Here is a 7108-nt window from a genome sequence, read left to right as displayed (position 1 = left end):
TCTGCCCCTGCAATGTTCCTCCTGACTCCAACCTCCTCTCCATTCCACATCCTAATCTTCCCTTCAGGGTACTTCAACCCTTTCACAGACCTCCCCTGTCCCCTGCTTCTAGTCCTCATGGTTAAAGAGAAAAGTTCAAAAAAATAGATTTTAATGACTCCCAAACAAACAAAATACAAAATGTATGGTTTTAAAAAAATTCTTACTTTTAAGGCAATCTCTTGATTTTGGAAAGCCTGATATGACTTTTTTTAAACATTGGCAATAGTGTAATCAATCCAGGAACACAGTGCAGCAAAGGACAAAATGATGCTAAGAGCATAGCTGAACACCAGAGCACCCTACCAGTCACAGCAGCCTTAGAGATAGATTCTCAGCTGGTGTAAACTGGTAACACTCCATTGATTTACACAAATAAGCACCTACAGCATGAACTAAAAGTGGGGGGAGAGGTACAAAATATCCACAAAACACATTCAAGCTTCCCTCTTCCTCCTCTCTTTTATTTAACTTTTTTTTGGCATTTGGACAGAAAACATGCTGGCATGTCTTTTACAACACTATGATGAAGAGAACTCAAGCTGCTCTGCCTGATATTAAAAGATGCGGCATTTGGTAATATTTGGACAGAGTCCAACTGCTCAACTGCTGAACTGCAGTTTGTAACGTAAGCACAGCTTGAAGGGAAAGCAGCAAAAGGGAAGACAAAAATGAAAGTTATCAACAGGAATAAAAGAACATACGAGCAGAAAAGCAGCAGGAGGAATAGTGTCTGAGGAATGGAGGAAAATAGACTGACTGCATAACATGCAATATTAGTGATTTAAACACAGCCACATGAGTGTAACAGAGCACTGGAGTGATCATTTGGATGGGAAAAGAAAGCCCTGGAAGTGGAAGTCTGGCATTTGACCAAACATGTGGTGACTTAGGAAATGAGTATGACCCCACACAAAATGTGTTAAATGCCAAAAAATGATGCTTACTACAGAACTGATTTGAAGAAATAAAAGCAAGGAAATACAGAATTCAGCCCTTCACTCTGTGACAGATTCTGATTTCTTTTCCACCTGTGGAAATATAGAATAATGTTTGTCTGTTTCAGTATGGTTACTTTGAATTTCCATCAGTGTAACTGACACCAGGACCTGGCCATAAACAAATTAGCTACATCATCTCAGTCAGTGATTCTCAACCAGGGTGACAGAGCCGGCTCAGGCTTTCCCTTCCTGGCCCCTCTGCAACTGTAAACACTGTAATAAATAAATTAATTTTTGAATTGGGTGCCCCTCAATTTACAAGTTATAGAGAGGTGCCTTGAGTCTAATGAAGCATGCCCTGGGTCTAAAAAGGTTGAGAACCACTGCTCTAAGATTCAGACTAGGAGAACAACTAGGTGTTATTTAACAGTAAGTTTTTTACCATAACCTTTGAATTCTTCTGGATATTGGCAATTTCAGCTGGATTTCTGTCGATGTTATAGTACTGTTATTGTTTCATATTTTGATTTAATGGTAAGGTACTAGAAAGATCAAAGAAATACCATATGCAAAAAAATCCTCCCCCAATTTTATCCAAGATCAAAGCTGTACCGGGAAACAACTTTGGGAATTTAATTTGCTGTGTGATAACAATGATAATAATAATGTGGCCAATTTCTCTGCTGGTTTAACTTCTTTGAGAACCATGGAAATACATCAGAAGAAAATGTAGCCCAAGAGTAGAGCAGAGTAGATGTATTCAGTAAAGCAAATGTTGTAGTCCATTAATAGTTACAGCAATTTACTCCAAAGCCTGCAATGATCTGAGATGCAACAATTTCTTTCAGATAGAGAAAACTTGTGAAAAATGCAAAACCAGGTAATCTACACAAAGGCTAGGGGCAGAAATGACACATAAACTGGTATAAGTGATCAAAATCTGTAACACAATAGAAGTTCCAAATCTGTAACAGAACTGAAGTTCAGCACATATAAACTGCTTTCAAAATGGCTGAAACCAGTTTAAGATAAACCTGGATGGATGTAGCATCAGGGTTAACTGGTTTAGGTTCAATCAATTTATTGAACATCTGTACCAGATCCCCTCCAGATTCAAGTTAACTCACAATCCCCCAGCATCCCAGGAATTTTTTCATCCCCCGACCCTTGCAGGGTGGGTGGGTTAGCCTTGACACAAGCTGCCTGGACCAAATGAGCAGGGAGACATGCTCTAGCGCCCCCCACAGCATCTGGCCAGGGCCACTGCAGGCATGAGACTTTGTTTACAGAATCAAAAGTGAATGTATGTTCACTTGCTTATTGGTTCAATCTATGCAACTCAGACTAACCTGCAAAGAGTGAATCAATTCAGCCTTGGGCTTTTTGACTGTCTGTACTTAGCCAAACAGAAAATCAACCTGTAACTGGGAGATGTTAATAAGCTGCTCTCTGCCTTTACCCAGTGAAACATCTTCTAAGTATCCTGTCTCATTGGGTGGATATCATCCTGTGCAGTGGACTTGCATAAAGTCCACATACAAAAAAAAGAGGATATAATAAGATATTTCAGGGCTTCCTATGTCTTCTATTGGCTTTCTGCATATGAGTGAATTTCATTCAATATTATCCAAAACATGCAGAAGGATATTAATCATGTTACAATTAATTTTGAATTGTACCATGATGAAGTAAAGCAACCTTGCTAAGAATTAAAGGGTGTCAGTCCCAGTCCTGCACTATAGACTGAGCTCAGACTATGGAAGCTGGATAAATCTCAGAAATAGTATATCACCTGGACAGAGAGCAAGGCACATACTAATAGGGCTGTGTGAGGCTTCAGACAGAGCTTTGAATCCAGAAAAGCTTTGGATGCTTTGGGGTCTGAGTAGCAAATCCAGGTCGAAGTGCTGGCCTCATTCAGCTTCCCGAAGTGGTTCGGCGCTTCTGAAGAGCTTCAGAGCTGCCTCGGAGATCCGGCCATAGGCTATAATGGGTAAACAATAAAATATCTATAACTTTGTTTTTTGTCCGATTTGAATGAAATTTTCAGAGGTGGTAGACTCTGCAGAGAGGATGAAGCCTGTCAAGTTTTAAGAAGATCGGTGCATGGGTTTGGGGGGAACTGCCCCTCAAGCTGCGGACAAGCAAAAGTCGCGCCATGGGTGCTTGTGGGACTGACTGTGTCTGGCTTGGGGTGGGGAGGGGAGACACTACTGCAGGCCTGGCTGCAAAGCTGCTGTGTTCCCAGTTACCAATCAATCAATCACGATTCGCTCCAGGACCAGGGACTTGAGGACCAGCTCAATACACAGGACCTAGCTACTACATGACGACTTAACGAGCATCAATTAGCACCTACAAAACCAGGCTAAGGAGAGGAAAAAATCCATACAGACAGTCAACTGCCCCAAGACAGACAGTCTTGGCACAAGTTTTGCCTGTCAGCAGCTAGGGGTGCAGGGCCCCAGACTCCCCCTGCACCGATCTCCTCGACACCTGGCAGGTGTCGTGGCCTCAGCAGGGGCCACCATCCCTGCAGCTGTCACCCCGCTGCGCCTTAACACATGCAGTGTCACCCATGGCACAAGTTTTGTTTGCCCGCAGCTTGAGGGGCAGTTCCCTCCAAACCCCTGCACTGATCTCCTTGAAACTTGGCAGGCTTTGTGGCCTCAGTAAGAGCTACCAACCCTGCCATTTTGACCTGCTGTGGTGTAACACACGGCTGTGACATGAGTTTGGCTTTCAAGAATTTGGAGTACACTTCCCCCCAAACCCCTACACTGATCTTCGGCCGGATCAAGGCAGAAGCCCGGTCTGGAACTCTGGATTGGATTGCAGCCATCCGAAGCGGCCAGATCCAAGCCAGATCGGATCGCTGCCGACTCGCACAGGCCTACATACTAATGGGTTCTAAACACTATAAGGAATGGTGGTTAAGAGGGAAACCTGCTAAAAACCACTCAGTCCCCTATTTATCCTGAGTCACTGCTCTGGGCTTAGAGTCACCTGAGCTAATTTACAAGTTAAGTCCTACTAGGAAAGAAGGAAGCTAAAGTAACATGGGTGCTAAGGCACACAGTTGACAACCTAGAGGTTGCAAGTTCAAGGACAGCAGAAGCAGTCATGGTGCAGTCCTGTCAGATTCCAACAAATCTCCGCATTCTACTAAATGCTTTGTCACAAGAACATAAGAAGGAAGGACTTGGAAAGAACTTACCCCTGCTAGGCAAGGAGCAGAGGCGATGGGACGCTGTGCCGGAGGCTGGATGCAGCAAAAGAGGAAAAAAAGTAGCTGAACTGGCTCCCTCATCAGTATGGGCATGTTTTATAACAGTGTGCTGGGACCAATTGGGCAGCCAGACCCCTAGAGCCAGGATAAAAGACCCGGCAGAAGACCTGCAACGGGAACTGGAAGTGAGATCTCCAACCGGTCCAGAGGGGCTAGACCGGGCATTCAGTCCCAGTAAGGTGACCTGGTGGTTGCCCCAAGAAGGAGTCCCAGCAATCGCTCAGGGCCAGAAAGGGCCCAAGGATTCTTTTATAGGGTCATCGTGGATGACAGAGGTCAGCAGTGAAGACTGGAGTCTGGCAGAACTAAACAGTGCAGGGATCCTGACAAGGCTGCCTGACGGTGAGCATCAAGCCTGGGAAAAGGGCAACTTGCCAAGGGACAGAATGGTACCGGAGCCGGATGATGTACAGGCGAGGTAAAAGCGGCAGTAGGAAGCACTCGGGGTAAGAATACCGTCCATATCCTACAGCCATAAAATTCCAAGAGCCAGAGCACCAAAAGTACACGAGATACCAACTCCAATGATACAGGTGACGGCATGGCATTAGGCGGGGTGGAGGGGAGGCAGAGCCCCAAACAGGGGAGGCAGCGGAGATGACCGAAGGGAGGAGCCAGGGGAGATGGGACTGAACATCTTCCTCCCAATTAAAACTATTCTTCATCAAAGACATGGCAGGCAAGACCCCCTGGAGGACTGACCCAAAGTCACCCTACTGACCAAACTGTTTCTTCCTAAAAGCAATGGCAAGGTCAGAGAGGAACCCCCATACACAACACCCAGGGGAGAGACATGGGAGATTACACAAAGATAGTGTGCAAAAAACCTATTAAATTAAAACAGGTCCTGCTTTCCCTAACTGTTAATTATTTTAAACAATGTGGCATAATTTTAAAAAGCATTTAAGGCTGGACTGTTTTTAAATGAGCCTAAAGGAGTTAGGATCCCCATTCCCACCAAAGTCAGACAAGATTCCCATAGGTACCTTTGAAAATTCCCACATTGAATGTTATTGCCCATTGGCTAAACAGCTTAAAGTTCATTGGCTTTCCACACAAATTTAATCTGTCTACAATAATATATTAAAATCATAAAACTGATTTAGGCTCTGTTCAGTACTCCATAAATTTTATGCAGTCCCTAAAGTACAAAACTGGGATTACTGTTGTGGAGCTGATCAGAACAGTGCCTAATCTCTTCTCTGTAGACAGCGAGCTTGTCAGAGAAGAAGAAGAGAGACTGTGGCAGCTAAGTGAATCTTTTGCTTCAGTTTTCCTGGACAGAATAAAACAGTGTAAGAGTCCACTGGCATTAGCCCTATATTGATCAAGTGTATTTTGCCTTAAGAATTGGTCCTTTTCTTTTTCATCTCTATTTAGGCCTAAGGAGATCAGGTGTCCTTATTTTGTTGAAAGGCTCCTCTTTTGCATACAATGTTATAGTGCGCTCAGAACAACTTTTGGGACACCTACTCTGTATGTTACCTGCCACTACTTAGGAATAAACCATAGTTACTTGAATATAAGACAACCCTAATTATAAGATGACCTCCCAATAATAAGATTTTGTATACAGAAAATTTATAAATTTGTTATAGTTTTCCAGGTACAGCATCTAATTATTGGAGGTTTCCTTTGAATGTATTCCCTTCCAACTGCTACAGCAGGGAAAAAGATCTGGGGACACAGGTAGCCCCTTTACCCTCTGCCCTCCCCCATCTTCTTTCCCCTGCACCCCCTTCCTTGTCAGTTCCTGCTCTCTGCTTTCCTGGAGCTCATGGAAGTGAGAAGCAAAGTTGAAAACACTGACCTAGATATAAACAGACCTGCAGTAACTTGCATATAGGACAATTACTACAGGTACCCATAGACTTAGTCCATTCAGAATTGATTCAGTTTACCTCTTTTGAAACTGCTGCAAGTTTTAGCTTAGGTACTCCATAAACACTTTGAAGCAGCACTTCTGTACCTACTTGTATACATTACAACCTCTACATGACATTAGTAAAAATCCAAAAGGTTCAGGATAGGCCTGTGTTGTGTCAGGGATGATGGTAGTCTTATGCAGAGCTTGGCTTATGGTTTGCATTGGATGGCTTGGTTAGGGATGACCCTGCCTCAGGCAGAGGGTAAGATCCCTTCCAGCCCTATCTCTCTATAATTCTATAATTTACCACAAATCTTTGGGCTGGGCCTCAGCAGAGAGAACAGATCCTCCAAAAATTTATATGCAGGTGAGGCACACGGCAACCTGGTCAAGCTCCATCTCATGAAGGGCAGACCCACACTTTTATGCACCAGGCTGAGAGAGGGGATAACAGAGGGATTCTGGGTAACCTGTTTGTAGGGGGCCACATTCAGTGATGTTTGCCAGACATTTAAGGCTGGTTAAAAAACAGGACTCATTGAAAATGGGAAAGAAAGGGTGCAGCTTAAGTATGGGAGTGAAGAAAAAGTCAAACTGTATTCAATGTAGTGGCTCACCATGACTTGAAAAAAAGGACTGAGTGCAATGGGCACTACCATATATCATATTCAGATGGACTGCAATAACCTATCCTTGTAGTAGATGCAGAAGGAGCAGAGAAATTTGAACTGGCAGGTAGCCCACTGGGCAGTCTTCATGCAGGCATGGAGAAACAGCAAGGGGCAGAGAGGTCCATCAAACTGCCCTAGGCAAACTTGGCGGTAGGAGGTGGAAACAATTAATCACCTCTTCTGGGACTGTCCTTACACTAGAGAGTTGTGGAAAAGAATACACATACTCCTCCTAGTACTGACAGGGTTCATAACCCTGACCAGAGAGGCAGTTCTGTACAGACACTAGATTAAGCAGCAA

This window comes from Gavialis gangeticus, unplaced genomic scaffold, assembly GCF_001723915.1.
Source record: "Gavialis gangeticus isolate Ggan-Ray unplaced genomic scaffold, GavGan_comp1, whole genome shotgun sequence".
Taxonomy (NCBI): domain Eukaryota; kingdom Metazoa; phylum Chordata; order Crocodylia; family Gavialidae; genus Gavialis; species Gavialis gangeticus.
Note: the sequence above shows the minus strand (reverse complement) of the source record.